Source organism: Adiantum capillus-veneris, chromosome 12, assembly GCF_014529385.1.
Source record: "Adiantum capillus-veneris isolate H3 chromosome 12, ASM1452938v2, whole genome shotgun sequence".
Lineage (NCBI taxonomy): Eukaryota > Viridiplantae > Streptophyta > Polypodiopsida > Polypodiales > Pteridaceae > Adiantum > Adiantum capillus-veneris.
In genome coordinates, this window is record NC_140942.1 from 47,285,720 (window position 1) to 47,301,965 (window position 16,246).

Consider the following 16,246-nt stretch of genomic DNA (forward strand, 5'->3'; position numbering starts at 1 on the left):
GCTTGACACTACACTACAAGAAAACCGTCTGCAAGTGTCTCTTGGCCTCAAGGTCAGGATTGAAGGGCTCAACCTCCCCTATTGCACCGAGGAAGACACACTCAAAGAATCCATCATCAAGCTCAATAATATTCTCCAACCAATTCACATCAAGCCCGATTCCATCCCCTTACTCAACGATACAAAAAAAACAATACCACCCCAACAATGTATTCTTACATTCAAGGACAAAGAAGAGCGGATGAAGCTACTACGACAATCTGGCCTCCTCAAGGAAAGAACGCTTTGGCTTGCCGAGGAATTGACTCCAAATCAACGCAAACTTAAGACAAGCGAGCTCAAAAAGATGCACAAAGCTCGTAAACAAGGTAAATGGGTTGTCTACCGAGGCGATAAAGCCATCATCCAAAGGTTTCGAACTCCTAGAGCAGCGCATCCGTCTCTTGACCCTGCTTAGGATTTGCCCCTTTCCTTTTGCCTCTTTTTCCTTCCAATGGATCCTCAATCCTTGATTGATATGTATCTCTCTGAAAACCTCGACGTAATGATCTCTTCTTGGTCCCATGGGTCATATGTGACCTCCGACGACGATAATGAAATCTCTCTCTCTCTCTCTCTCTCTCTCTCTCTCTCTCAAACCAAATGTCAGCATACTATGTGTCACACAAATCAGCAAGGAACCATAAGCTAACTTCAACGCATTTGATAATTACCATACCAAAAGTCTCTCCCCCTAGTATGTACCACAAGCAGCATCAGCAAAACCTCGAAATAAAATACATGATGGAACACATTGCAAATGGGCATGTAAAGTAGCATCCATCTGGACTTGTGAGACCCAGATGAATTAAAACACCACTTGAGTGTGTCCACCCTTTTCTTAGTTGCGGATACCACCACCATGGGCATCCCAAACACACTCTCTTCCATCAGGAAACAAATACAACAATCAATCATTTGTGAAATGCGATCTAATCTACACTTGCAAGATGGAAACTTAAATAAAATCTGCATTAAACATTAGTGCATATCCGGTCTCCTCCTAGATGTACCTCCTCTTTTTGCCTTGACATCTTTTGAAAAGTTCGGCACTAGACACTGACATAAAAGAATATTCCCTTATATGTTTAATCCCATGCATTTCTTGATTCTTAGGAAACATTCAGTCATAATATGATGCAACCTTTAGGTCCCCACAAACGACCTTGATCTTTCTGACTAGAAAGTCCACGAGTAGCTTGAGCCTTGTATCCAAAAACTGTTAGACTCATCCTGGGTTTTGGTAAAATAACAGGCACCTGTCAACAAATTGAAAATTGAACAAAACCTCTCTCTCTCTCTCTCTCTCTCTCACTCTCTCACACACAGAATCTTCTATCAAAATTTCAGGGCTCAGCCTCAACATAAATGTACAAAGCCAATCCCTACATAGGTGTGATCCCAAAACTGTCCATAAAATGTCAATAAATGACCAAGACTGTTTCTTGGTTTTCAAATAGTTCTCTCAATATATATTCTAACATATACATATACATTCTTCTGTGATTCAAGAGGGGGGAAAATCTCCTCATATTGTGTCAAGGACAAAAAGAGGAAGATCATCTGTGTCAAAACTTTATGAAGGTACAATAGAATCACCAAGATCCCTCCTAATGCATTCAGGAGATGCTCTGATGAAGAAGAGCAAGCCTTTAGAGGTGGATCTTGTGGTGGATCCCACATCTGTATACCTATCTAACTAAAGGCACCTATGTTTCTTTCTTTGCTTTCTCTCCTCCTAGCTCTCTTAGCCTCTGTCCTCCTCGAGCCCGATGATACCTCTCGTCTCTGTCGAGGCACTGTCACTCTCTGCTCACGACACTCTTTCCTCCTAGTGCATCCACCTGCCATATGACCTACTCTGCCTTGGTAAGCCAATGAAAGATACTCTCTATTATATGTCACCTCCGTGTATAGTAGGGACAGAGATGAATCGAGGAGGAGCGATGAAGAATCAATCTCATAATGGGGGTGTATACACTATCAAACGTTGCACCGCCCTCACCCGATACAACACCTAGGCCACCCACTTCACATCCATCCCCTACATCCACTTGTACAAGTAATAGTGAGCTCTACTTAAGGTAAGGGCACTCTGTACAAATGCTAGGATGGCCTCGTTAGATGTCTCGAACTGAACTCTACAGCATCTTCTCCCCAATGAGAGACCATCACAATCCTGGAAATAGGTGGAGTGAGTATGGCAGCTCTAAGGAAGTCTAAGAGCTACTCGCTGGCAGCCTCTCTCCAACCACTTTGCATACCAAAAAGCATGCTGTCACACACACACACAGCAAAGTTACACGGAACGGGAACGGGAATGGGGGGCGGAACGGTAGACCTAAAATATGCTTAAATTAAGCTGGATTCAACCTATATGTTAGTAGAGAGCCACACACACCCATTAGTCCAAGTAGAATCCTATTTACACATGCTTTTCAATAACGCTTAAGGCTTACACGAGGGAGGGATGTCAGATGGAGCTTAAGACTCGAGAGTGAGCCTTGAGCGAGAGATGGAGCTTGAGCATTGAGGCTTGAACTTCAATGAAGGCTTGGAGCCTTGAGGCCCGAGGGAGAGGGAGAGGCAGAGATATTTTGAGGGAGAGGGAGAGGGTGAGGTTGAGAGCTTGAGAGTGATGGAGCTCGAGACTTTGAGCTTTAAGGCTTGAACTTTGAATCCTTGAGGGAGAGGGAGAGGGTGAGGTTGAGAACTTGAGAGAGAGGGTTTAAAGCCCTTCTTTATTTAGGAGAGGATGGGAAGGACATCCCCTCCAAAAAGGTTCAAAAGAGCTGCCCCAAACAGCTATGTTTTCAAACTTGAGCGTTCCGGATACTAGCATTCCGCGTTCCGCTTGCCGTTCCACGCCCCATTCCGGCTATCATTCTGGTTATTCCTGGAAAGAACGGCGTTCCGTTCCCGTTCTTTTTCTGATGAATTGCCCGGCTTGGGAACGTGTTCCGGGAACCGGAGGGCCCTGTTCTACCCATTCCCAGTTACTCTGAAAGAAAGTTGACACGGCACGGCGGAATTCCGTGCCCAAATGCACTGGCCCCAAAGATTGGCACCCCTTCAAGTATTTCTTTATTATTATGCTCGCAAAAGTACAACTCCCCGAGGGTCCTCTGCTCTCAAACTCTACGTCCAGATGCTCAGCAGAGTCACAATACAAGGGATGCCCAAAAGCATCTGCTCCAAAATCAAACTTTCCAAAACTGTCAACAACGTAAAACGCAAAAATCCGTACAATCTGCCATATCATTATCAGCAGCACAATTTGCGGAAATCCGTACAGCCTGCCACGTCAGCACGATTTACGAAAATCTCTTGGAGTTCAAGCTTCTCTCTTTTAGGGTTTTGGGCCCCTCGGCCGATGCTCCATTAGTTCATCAAGTTGCTGGGAACTAGGATTATTTTTTTTTAAATCCCTTAGAAGTCCCTTAATCTTTTTAGGCCACTCGGCCAACCTTTATCTGTTCTTTAGGGCTCAATTTCCCTTGTCCACTTCGCCATTTCTCTTCCAGTTGGGCATGCCACAGCATCACTTTGTGACCCCCTCTTGAAAGAATTGTAATCGCTCTCGATTATGCCTACCAAAACAGCCAAAGGACAGAACTTTCTTCAGTAGACACTGACTCTCTGTACTCATGCACCAAACTCCAATCCAGCACTTCTACAAATACATCAGTCACTCATCAATCACAATTCTGTCGAGGGTCTCAGATACAAATCTTGGTAATTGTAACCATTTAGCAATCACATCCAGACCGGGTTAATCTTTTCACGGATGTCTTGATCTACTAAATCTTGTTATTATCACATTCATATTCTTTTATTTCACATTTCAATCAAGCGAACCATGCCCATGACCATCCCCACACAACAGTACATCCACATAGCATGCAATTCACAAGATCAAACACTTAGTTCACATTGAACACTTTGTTTCAATCATTCAATCTAGCCATCTCATTCTGTCCAAAACTCTTGATGCACCTAGATCACTGTGCAGCCATCTCATCCTTTCGGAACTCTTAAAGCACTCGCAACAATATTCAATCATCTTATCCAGATATACATCTTGATGCACTGGAATCTCATTCAATTCCCATGCACTTAGCCATCACATCTAGATCTTGTTCATCTCTAACATCCGCCCAAGCCCAAAGCCTCGGGATAGAAATCCCGTCAAAAAGGTGGCAGTCGGCTCTTCCACGAGCCACGGTTCAAAAAGTAGCCACAAACATGAAAACAGCCCACTCGGGTGCTCCCCGGGCCGTTTTGGGACCACGAGGACCCGGGGCTCACTCACGGCCCAAGCAGGGCTCTAGGTGGATATCATTCAATCTAGCCATCTCATTCAGTCCAAAACTCTTGATGCACCTAGATCACTGTGCAACCATCTCATCCTTCCGGAACTCTTAAAGCACTCACAACAATATCCAATCATCTCATCCAAAGATACATCTTGATGCACTAGAATCTCATTCAATTCCCATGCACTTAGCCATCACATCTAGATCTTGTTGATCTCTAACATATGTCTAGATGCACTATGTTCGATCATTCATCAAACAAAATGCTGCATACATTTCATCAATGTCTCTAACAATACACACATGAAGGAGCACATGTTTTCAATTCAATTAAGGAAATTTTCAATTCAGTACATATCTCTTCATAAAGTCATTTTGCAAAATACTGTCAACCTGTCAGTACCCTAAAATCTCTAAGAGAAATTAGTGACTTTATTCAATCTAGGCAATCTATGGCAAAGGAGTGGAGTGGCTCCCCTCTCGTGTAGTCCCCACCGCACCAAATTCAGCCTGTTAATTCATCGGTAACTTTTGACATAGACACTGCTAATAGCCCAAAAGCATCAAGGTACAACTCTCTCTGAAGAGAATTTGTAAGGTTCTCCTCCCCCATCGACTTTGCATCAAGGGTCAAAAAGTACCCTTGACCAAATTATCCTGGACCTAGCTTACCTTTCTGTTCTTTTCTTGTGCCCTGTGACTTGGTAGAGCCTCCCTGTCCTTGGCACCTCAATCTGGATTGTGGAATTCTCTGATCTACCAACTGATTCCCTTTACTCCCCGTCCTTGGCACCTCAATCTGGATTTGTGGAATTCTCTGATCTACCAACTGATTCCCTTTATTTTCTTTCCTTGTGCCCTCGGATCTGTGGGTAACCCTCACTAGCCTCCCCTGTCCGCTGGCACGTCAATCTCAATCGTCGGAACCCTGAGGCGCACTATCATCTGATCTCTGCTGATTCATCAATAACTCTTGGAATAGTCGGTGCTAGACCAACAGCTTCAAGATAAAGCTCTAAAATCCGAGAAGTATCTGTTAGGTCCTCCTCCATCCATTTTGCATCCAAAGTCGGATAGTTCCTGAAAATGACTAAATACCGACGTGTCAGCTTACCTTTCACTTTCCTTTCCTTGTGAGTAAGGATCTGTTCTGGAATGAAAATCTCCTCTGTCTCTTCCATTTCACGTTGCTCCTCTAGCTCCATGTCCACTAGCACGTCACCTTTGAAAGGTCTCAATAGACTCACATGAAATGCATTGTGAATCTTCCAAGTATCCGATAACTTCAGTCTAAAGGATACATCATTTATCTTCTCTGGAATCTGGAAAGGGCCATAGTATCGCATACTCAACTTTGAAAAAAGCCGCTCCTTATTCTTTCATTTCCATAGGCATGCCTTCTCAAACCGTAAAAGCACCCAATCATCCTCTTTCAATTGCAAGTCACGTCCATGCTTGTCTGCTGCCTTCTTATGCCGTGCTTGAGACTTCCCGAGAGCCTCGCGCACCTTAGTAAAAGCAATGTCCAGATCCTGTGTGTAGTAATCTGCTTCAAAAATATTATCTTTGGTGCTTAGAATAGGTAAAACCTTCTTAACACCCTCTCTCAAATGGTATCGTCTCCATAGACGTATGAACCGTGTTGTAGGCAAACTCCACCAAGGGCAAATACTTCTCCCAACGAGTCTTCTGATCAGAGATATGTGAGTTCAATAAGTCCAAAACCACTGAATTGGCTCTCTCTCTGTCTGTTGGTGGAACGAGGACGAGAATTGTAGCCGTGTACCAATATTCTCCCAGATTGCCCTCCAAAACAAACTTGTAAAGCGGTGATCTCTATCTGAAATTATAGACTCAAGCATACCATGTAGTAGAAATTTGCGAGACAAACAATGTAGCCAAATGATCGGCTTTAGTCGTCTTCTTTACCGGAATGAAGTAAGCATGTTTGTTGAATCTGTCGATGACTGTCCAAGTGCAATCATGCTGAAGCCTTATGCCTGTCAAACTTGACCTTTTGGCATACTAAGCAACGGCAAACAAACTCGTTCACATCCTTTTTGAGCTTCGACCAGTAGAAGTACCGCTCCACACCTTTCAACGTGGTCTATGCCGCGATGGCCCTGAAAAAGGTGGACAATGGCACTCTGTCACAACCTTATTCTCCAATGCTTGCGTAACACACAACATAGTTTTCCGCATCAAGTAGCCTTCCTTTAGAAAATAGCCTGCAACTACCTCCCCACTCTGTAACCCATCAAAGATGTTTGTAAAATCTGGATCTGTGGCGTACTGATCCACCATATCCTCGAAGCTCTAATGGTGAATCGCCGAAATAGCCGAAATCAGTGGCGTGTGAGACAATGCGTCTGCCACCAAGTTTTTATGTCCTTGAACATGGACAATCTGAAAGTGGAATTGTGACAATGTTTGCCCACCGCATCTATTTGTCCGAAAGTTGTTTCTGAGAAAAAAAGTATCGCAACCTCCGGTGACCGATGAACACTGTAAAGTCGGCTCCGAGTAGAAAATGGCGCCACTGAGTAAGAGCATGGATAATAGCCAAAAGCTCTTTCTCATAAATTTGTGCAACCCATTCCGGGCATGAAAACATTTTGCTCTCAGAAGTTGTAACGTGGCTCTCTTGCATTAAGACCGCTCCTAGACTGCGACCACAGGCATCACAGTAAACTTCAAATGGTTTTTCCAAGTCTGGTAACACCACACTAGACCAGTTGTCAACTTTTCTTTGAGAGTTTTGAAGGCTGCAATCTCAGATGGTCCCCAAGAGAAAGGAACCTCTTTTTGTGTCAAAACATTCAAAGGAGAAGCAATCTATGCAAATTTTCGAGTAAAACGCCGATAATAAGAGCACAAAGCTAAAAAGCTTCGAACTTCGTGTACATTCTTCAAATCTGGCCAATTCGGATAGTATCAACCTTGGCTGGGTCCATTCTTACACCCTCCGTCAAGACAATGTGTTCCAAAAAGTGTATCTCTGGCAAGAAGAACTCGCTCTTTTTGTCACAAACTGCTGACGTGTCAAAACCCTAAAGAATGGAGCCAACTTGCAAATGCTGGCCGAGGGGCCTAAACCCTAAGAGAACAAGTAACAAAAGAAGAAGTCCTACCAACTTATGGGGACCCCATCCAATGGGGCCCCAATGACATAAAGGAAGTAAAATAAAGCAGGACTCACATACACACACGCAAAATTGATGACGTGGCAATTGTACCGCAAATTTTCGAAAATTGCGCTGACATGATGACATGGCAGGCTGTACGGATTTCCGCGTTTTGCGCTGGCTGATGACGTGGCAGGTTGTACGGATTTCCATGATTTACGCTGGCAGCTTTTTGGCTTTGCTTTTGGACCAGATCCTTTTGAGTTTGAAGGCTTTTCACTGTAATTGCTTTTTAGGCCAAGGGCCTTAATATATGAGGTTAGGGCTCATTCTCTGGCATGCTTCTAGCGAAGGTGCAGAGTCTGGAGTACCCGCTTGTACTGTGTTGATGCAATATAAAGAAATAATGAAAGGGGCGCCAAGGTTTGGGGCCAATACTCTCTGGGGTGGAATTCCGCCACTCCGTGTCGTGTGTCGTCTCTCTCTTTCAGTTCAGTTGTTATTGAAGTGCTAAAAGTCTGTTCAATCTGTTCTTTTCTATTGGCACGTGGTGCCCGTCTTGTGACACTTTTTTCCATTAACCACAAGTAGATGTTGCCGTAGTGCCTGGAAAACCTCTAATAGATGGTGTCCGTGCTCTGCCTCACTCTTGGAGAATACGATGATGTCGTCGAAAAAGGTGTCCACAAATGATCTATACTCTCTAAAAATCATGTCCATCATTTGTAATAGACTTGGACACTCCAAGCCGAGATCTAATGCAACACACATGAGAAAACTAAAAGATGTCACAAATTGCTGACATGTCAAGTGAGTAAAGAGTAGAACCAACCTTCAGATCACGGCCGAGGTGCCTAAACCCTAAGAAGAACAAGCAACAGAAGAAGAATTCCTACCAACTTATGGGACCCGGTGCGATGCGGCCCAAGTCACATAAAGGATTAAAATAAAGCAGGACCCATACACACACTGAAAGACTTCGTAGCAGCTGATGACGTGGCAGTTTTACGAAAAAACCCGGAAATTGCGTTGACATGATGACATGGCAGACTGTACTCTCTCTCTCTCTCTCTCTCTCTCTCTCTCTCTCTCTCTCTCTCTCTCTCTCTCTCTCTCTCTCTCTCTCTCTCTCTCTCCGCGTTTTGCGCTGACTGCTGACGTGGCAGTTGTACAAAATTCCGTGCTTTACGCTGGCAACTTTTTGGCATTGCTTTTGAACCAGAAGCTTTTGAGTTTAAAGGCTTTTCATGTAAACTGCTTTTGGGGCCTAGGGCCTTTAAATATGACGCCATAGGCTCATTCTCTAGCATGCTTCTTGGAGAAGGTGCAGAGTCTGGAGTACCGGCTTGTACTGTGTTGATGCAATATAAAGAAATACAGAAAGGGGCGCCAAGGTTTGGGGCCAATACTCTCTGGGGTGGAATTCCGCCACTCCGTGTCGCGTGTCGTCTCTCTCTCTCTCTCAATTTAGTTGTTATTGAAGTGCTAAAAGTCTGTTCATTCTATTCTTTTCTATTGGCACGTGGTGCCCGTCTTGTGACAGTGGTATCAAAGCATCAGGCATGTGCTTTTCTGAAAGCATATCGGTCCTACCAAAGAGCAGACAAAGCAAACCGACGCTCCCAAAAGTCTACTGGAATTTTATTTGAAGTATCTTCAGCCCTCGACCCCGGACTTATTAGCCACTCCCACCTTTCATACATCGCGCATCGAGCGCGCTCCCGTCTTCATCCCTCATGTCTTACAGGCCATAAGCCAAAAAAATCACTTGCAAGAGAAGGATCCAAGATTTGTTTCGAGTCATTGTTTTTCTCAAAAGCAGTGCCATGCAGATATTGATGTCTATAGCTACCAAGCCGCACACTCCAAGGACTTGGCAAGCTTTTAAGAAAATTTTTTGCCCGAAGTTATATGGTTTCTGACCGAAGTTATATGGCGGCGATGGTAGTCCCAACACATAGCAATCACACCGAATCTCCAAGGTTTTTAGCTCGAAAAGAGACACCTACTGAGGGATGTCGAGAAATTTCAAGTTATAACCTGCTAGGGTTTCCATGGCAAGCATTTCAGGATACCCCACTATGCCAGAAGTTGCACTACGAAGGAAGAGTGGGGTCCAAGAGTTGATGGACCATGTTGTGGTTGTCTACGACATTATGGAAAAAACCTAGCCCTAATTTTTTATGCAGGTTTCAGGATGAAAAGTCAATCGACTTTTTGAGCTCAACTGATGTCGAGATTGCTTTTTAAGTTTGAATTTTTTTTGAGGATCTCTTTGGAAACTTGTTTCGTGATCCTGTATGGAATTTATTCGGAATGGATGCTATCTGTTTTAAGCCTATCTTGGTGTTGATTTAATTTGTTTGCCTCTAGTTTTAAGTACTGACTTCAATGATTGGTGATTTTACTCCCGGGTGGAGAAGTGAGAAATATTGTTTTGGTATTGTTTTGAACCTCGGAACGACGCAGGCCAATCCCTGGAGAGCGTTTCGTTGTATGTTTGAAAACCTCGGAACGACACAGGCCAATGTTTGGGGAGCGTTCCGTTGTATGCTCCGAACGACGCATGCCGATGCCTAGGGAGCTTTTGGTTGTACAGTCCTCTGAGCTCATGGCCCGGACCTTTTTAGGTTATTTGCGGGGGGGAGTGACAAGGTAGTCGTTGAGGAGCTTCATACCGCAAACCATTTGTCTCGAGGGAGTGCTTAGCGGAGCTGTTTGTTGTGTCTTGTAACATGCATATGTAAGCATTTGTGTTGCATTGTGATGTGCCAACTATTGAATATTCTTAACTGGATGAGATTGCCTTGGTATTTAATTTTAGTGCATCAAGACACCCGTGGAAGATCAGTGCGGTCTAGGTGTGATGGCTAATTTTACTACGCCAACATATCAGGAGTTCCGAATTGGACAAAAGGAGAAGCCAACTCCTTGATCAAAAGAGCCGAAAGGAGAAGCCAACTCCTTAACAAAAAAAATAGCAAACTGATTGTCCCTCAGAATGACCCTCGGAAAAAAATTTAGCGCTAGCTTGAGTAGTTTTGCAGATATGCTGTAATCACGGACGATTACTCTCTTTCAAGAAGGGGGGATGTCACAAACTGCTGACGTGTCAAGTCAGTAAAGAGCAGAGCCAACCTTCAGATCACGACTGAGGGACCTAAACCCTAAGAAGAACAAGCAATAGAAGAAGAAGTCCTACCAACTTATGGGACCCCGTCCGATGGGGGCCAAGTGACATACAGGATTAAAATAAAGCACGACCTACACACACACTAAAAGACTTGCGTAGCAGCTGATGGTGTAGCAGCTGTACGGTAAAACCCAAAAATTGCGCTGACATGATGATATGGCAGACTGTACGGATTTTCGCGTTTTGCGCTGACTGTTGACGTGGCAGTTGTATGAAATTCCGTCATTTACGCTGGCAGTTTTTTGGCATTGCTTTTGGACCAAAAGCTTTTGAGTTTGAAGGCTTTTCATGTAAACTGCTTTTGGGGCCTAGGGCCTTTAAAACTTTAAATATGAGACCATGGGCTCATTCTCTGGCATGCTTCCTGGAGAAGGTGCAGAGTCTGGAGTACCGGCTTGTACTGTGTTGATGCAATATAAAGAAATATCGAAAGGGGCGCCAAGGTTTGGGGCCAATACTCTCTGGGGTGGAATTCCACAACTCCGTGTTGCGTGTGTCTCTCTCTCTCAGTTTAGTTGTTATTGAAGTGCTAAAAGTTTGTTCAGTCTGTTCTTTTCTATTGGCACGTGGTGCCCGTCTTGTGACAAAAGGACTGAATAAAACTGAGAGAGAGAGAGAGAGAGAGAGAGAGAGAGAGACGACACGGCACGGCGGAGTTCCTCACCCAGAGAGATTGGCCCCAAAGACTGGCGCCCCTTCTTGGTATTTCTTTATTATTATGCTTCATAAAGTACAATGTCCGAGGGTCCTCTCCCAGCAGTGCTCCAAGCTAATCTGCGAGAGAGAGGCCCTGGAAACTCTTATAAAGGCCCCTTGCCAAAAGCAGTACATGAAAAGCCTCAAGTACAAAAGCATCTTGCCCCAAAAGCTAGTGCTGCAGGCTGCCGCAAAACGCGTCGCTAATAGTAGGGGTCCGTACGTTGTGCCATGTCAACAATCTACTACAAATCGCGGAAATTTGTACGTTGTGCCACGTCAGCGGTTTTTACGCAAGTGGGGCCTCCTGCTTTTATTTTAATGTCTTGTTTTCCCTTGGGCCACATCGGACAGGGTCCCATAAGTTGGTGGGAACTGAACTTTAAAAATAGGCCACTCGGCAAGACTTGAATGTTTGGTAAAACTTCATCTGCCTCTTTCACTAGGGTTTGGGTCCCTCTATGTCCGGAGTCCAGCCTTTAGGTCATGCCACATCATCACTTTGTGACATATCCCCCTCTTGAAAGAATTGTGATCGCCCTCAATTACACCTGCAAAAGCAGACATAGGACAAAAACTAGTTCAGTAGACACTGACTGTAAGTACCAACGCACTAACCACATTTATCCAGCACTTGCACGAAGACAACAGCTATTGAACATTCACATCACTATTCCCATCGAGATCTTAGATGAGAATCATGATCATTGTAACTTATTTAGCAATCACACCCAGACCACGTTGATATCTGACACGTGTCTCGATTGACTAAATCTCGTTACATCCACATCACCCCTCAGGTGAACAAGAAAGAAATATTGCAGTCATTTTGTCTTTCAAAACATGCACTCAAACATTACACACAGAGCGCGCCCGATGCGCGATGGACTAAGGATGGGACTAGCTAATGAATATGAGGCAGGGACACAAGGATTCTTCGACAAACAAAATCGTGATTGTTCTATGCGCTCTTGAAGGACCGGTTTTCAGAAAAGCACGTCTAAAGCTCTAATACCACCGTTACACACACACACACACACAGAGTCGACACGGCACTGCGGAGTTCAGCGCCCAGATGCACTGACCCCAAAGATTGGCGCCCCTTCCTGTATTTTTTATTATTATGCTCGCAAAAGTAAAACTCCCCGAGGGTCTTCTGCTCTCAAACTTTGCATCCAGATGCTCTACAGAGTGAGGCCTCAGGGGCACTTATAAACAATGCAAGGGATATGCCTAAAAGCAAAGCCCCAAAAGCACTAAACCCCAAAAGCATCTGCTCCAAAATTTCACGCAAAAGCTGCCCAAAACTGCCAGCAACACAAAACAAAGAAATCCGTACAATCTGCCACGTCATCATCAACAACGCAATTTGTAGAAATCCATACAACTTGCCACCTCAGCATGCCAGCGCGATTTATGAAAATCTCTCTCAGAGTTCAAGCTACTGTCTTTTAGGGTATTGGGGCCCCCCGTCAATGCTCCATAAGTTCCTCAAGTTGCTGGGAACTAGGATTTTTCTTTTTTAATCCCTTAAAAGTCTCTTAATCTTTTTAGGCCACCCGGCCAACCTTTATCTGTTCTCTAGGGTTCACTTTCCCTTGTACACTCAATTGTTTCTCTTCCAATTGGACACGCCACATCATCACTTTGTGACATAGTAACAAGGAACGGGCAGAACAGGCCCTTGCCGTATCGAAACAGCGTTTTAGTCGGCTTGACTTGTCGAAACGAGGACGAGGTCGGGAACGGTGGAACGTTCCAAAAGCGGAACGTGACAAGGGAACGGCCGGAACAGCGAGGGGAAACGAGCGGCAGAATTTTAAATTTGAAATTTTTTTTTAAAGGACAGGCTGCTGGAGTCGTTTCGCCATGCCGTTTGGGGGAGGTTCAAACTTGAACTTCAAGTTTCAACTTGCAAGACTCCCGGGGGGGGGGGGGGGGGTCCTTTACTCTTTAAAAGCTAATGCGCAAAAGCGACGCAACGACATGTTGAAACATGCCTAAAAATGATTCTAATTGTGCAACTAGATGTTAGAAGCTTGGCCTATAGTTGTTTACTAACTTATAGGCTGTTTTGAGGCTGATTTCAGAGTTTTTTGTGGACCGTTTCGACGTTCCCGTCCCGGTCTCCCCCTCCCCGTTTCGGTACCATTTCGAAGCCCCCCATTCCCGTCCCCGTTCCAAGTAACTTTGCTTTGTGACACATGCCTCAAGTATGGCCATTGGATTGTGAACGGAACTGAGTATATCTGTTGAGACCAATGAACAATCCATCAGAAACCATAATGGTGGCGAATCTCCGATGCAGAAAACCAAAAGCAACTCAAACTCAATTAGGTGACCTTGTGGAATTCACCACCACCACGAGGCGGCTTACAAGAGTTTGGAAGCTAGCGGCCTATCTCTAGCACTTGATTGCCTCTAATGAAGAGCAATCCGTTTTAAGGCTTGAAGTGCTACTGACGGGCCCACACCATGAGTTAAAGTCCATAGCCAGAGAGGGGGCTTTGTGGCCCTTTCTAATTCTCCAATCTCTCAAGGGCAACGGAGAGTCCGAATCTAATGAAACCGCTTACACATTGGGGTGTGTGTGTGTGTGTGTGTGTGTGTGTTTTTCTTTTTTTTCTTTTTTTTTTTTGGGGGGAGGGGGGGGGGGGGGGGGGGGGGGGGGGGGGTATATATACGCAAGAGGCAACACGGGGTCGACTACACATTGTTTTCTAGATAAGTCTACCACATGAATAGGGTCCCACCCAACCAGGGAGCAAGAACCCAAATACAAAATGCCAACAAACTCTAGTATCGCATGCATGAGTTCCATCTATCACTGCATCAAAATCCCTACAAACAGTATAAAACCAAGGCGAGCATCGAAGGGAGTACACCTAGCATCAAACATACCCCACTATCCATCATGAGTATGCATATCAACAATGCCCTACATCACCTCGAGCCAAGGATGGGGAAGCGCCTCATCAATCTCTACCATCTAAGCATGGATCCCTCTACTCACACCACAGTCAGTGGTAATGAACTTGCATCTAAACAACAATGTTGCGACCACTCAGCAAGGAATGTTGCAGGCTCTCTATCCCACCATCCCAAGCAACGTGAGTCCGCTCCCCAAAACAACGCCCCTCAAGAGTCAGTGGCCAAGGTCTTTAAATTTGTAAGCCAAGGTCTCTCTCTGGCATTCCCAATGCAGGAAGCAAAGCAGAGTTTCTGTCACCAGCGTGTGACTACTATCTATCCTTTTTGTTGATTTCTTTCTTATTATCTATTTACTTTCACTTTTTGGAAACACCCCTCGGGAAATCTAACTGCCCTGCATTGCATAGCTAGTGTGGAACTGTCCAGAGGGAGTCCAGGCCTGAGGGCAAGAGAGCACTAAGGTTGGACAAGGACTATGGTTAGCCAAGTGGGGTCATTGACTAGCCAAAGTGGAATCCTTTGCTACAGAGGCTACATTTCAGTTCTGGATGTGGCCGCAGTGTACAAAGAGGGTCGGATGACCTAGAAAGATACAATGGCAGCATCTCCTAAAATTTAGGGAACTGCTATTTTGGGACCTGAAAATGTCTTCGCGTCATTACGTGCAGTTTGACATGGGGATCATTTTGTTACTCTGTGGCCAAGTCAACAGAGGCTGCAGGTGAGATATTTTTAGACCCGAGGGTCTAAAGCGGGAAAATGCACAAATGAGTGACACTTGGCACTCTGAGGCCAGTTTACTACTTATAGAGAAGGCAAAAACGTGATTTATAGCTGGGAGGCTCATTTTGCAAGTCTCTGTCACAGGTTAAGAGCTATGGAGTGCTTGCTTTCCCTCTTATGCACAGTGCGGTGCCAGGAGTGATGCCCTGCACGCTACGCACTGCCCTCTCTCTCCCCTTTGGCAGTATGTTATGCCCCTCTAGTGGGCTCTTCATTTGACCAATGTACAGTTGTGTGGGTTCATGCGCGATTGCCGAGGCAAGAGCCTCTTGCACAGGTACTGGATTAGCTAGCGGCTAATCCCCCCGCAGGTACAGGTGAATTCGGAGAGGTTTCACGCCAGAAATCTCGTCCGATTCAAAGGGCAAGTAGCCCTACAGGTGCGGGAGCTCGAGGACTTGCTAGGGATGCGACCGGCACGCAGAACGGAGCCCGAAACAGTGAATTACAGCCTGCTGTGTATTTTTGCAGGTTTAGGGTTTTGGCCCTAAACGGACCCTAATACCCCCAGGAGGTTCGGGGACGCAAGGGGACCGCTGTACAGGCGATCTGGCGCATTTTCAGGGCTGAAAACAGAGAATTCAGCGTGCTGCAGATTCTCGCCAGGTTTTGCAAAGTGCCCGTATGCGTCGGGAAAGTCATTCAATGCGTGGGAATACTGACTGTGAAGGGTTCTAGTACAGTTATGCTGCCGAAATCGGGCTGGAACAGTGGAAATTCAGCCGAGTTTGTGCGGGGCAGCTTGTAGGAACCACAGCGTTTATTCCCTCTTTTGAACAATAAAGAAATACCGAAAGGGGCGCCTAAGTTAGGGGCCAATCTGGTGTCTGTCCACTCATACAGGTGCAATCTAGCAGCCTGTATCCCTCTCCCCTTTGTTGTGTCTTGAAAGTACAGGTAAAATAGACGACTAATAATGGGTGAAAGCTAAATCAAGGTTTAAAGTAAAGTCTACCGCCCTTTTCGGATTGAACAGGCCGGTTTCATGGTTCCATCGACGGGATTAAATCACTTTTTCCCATAGAAGTGAGCCTTGGGCAGTTTTGGGCTTGAAGACACAGGGGATCATAGACGAGACACAGGGAATTGTAATTATGGCTGACAGACCAGATGATGTGACTGAAGAGGTTTCCTCTTCACAGGGTCAACAGACACATGAAGTG

At 45.2% G+C, this 16,246-nt stretch overlaps 1 protein-coding gene across 1 annotated transcript in view; it reads right to left on the bottom strand.

Annotated features, from left to right (window-relative positions):
- Positions 1-992: 992 nt before the first annotated feature.
- LOC147445703 (uncharacterized) overlaps positions 993-16,246 on the bottom strand; it is a 43,066-nt gene continuing 27,812 nt past the window's right edge. The window contains exon 2 of the mRNA XM_086525145.1: positions 993-1,298. The gene's annotated coding sequence lies outside the window, so the exon portion shown is untranslated. The remainder of the gene's footprint in view (positions 1,299-16,246) is intronic.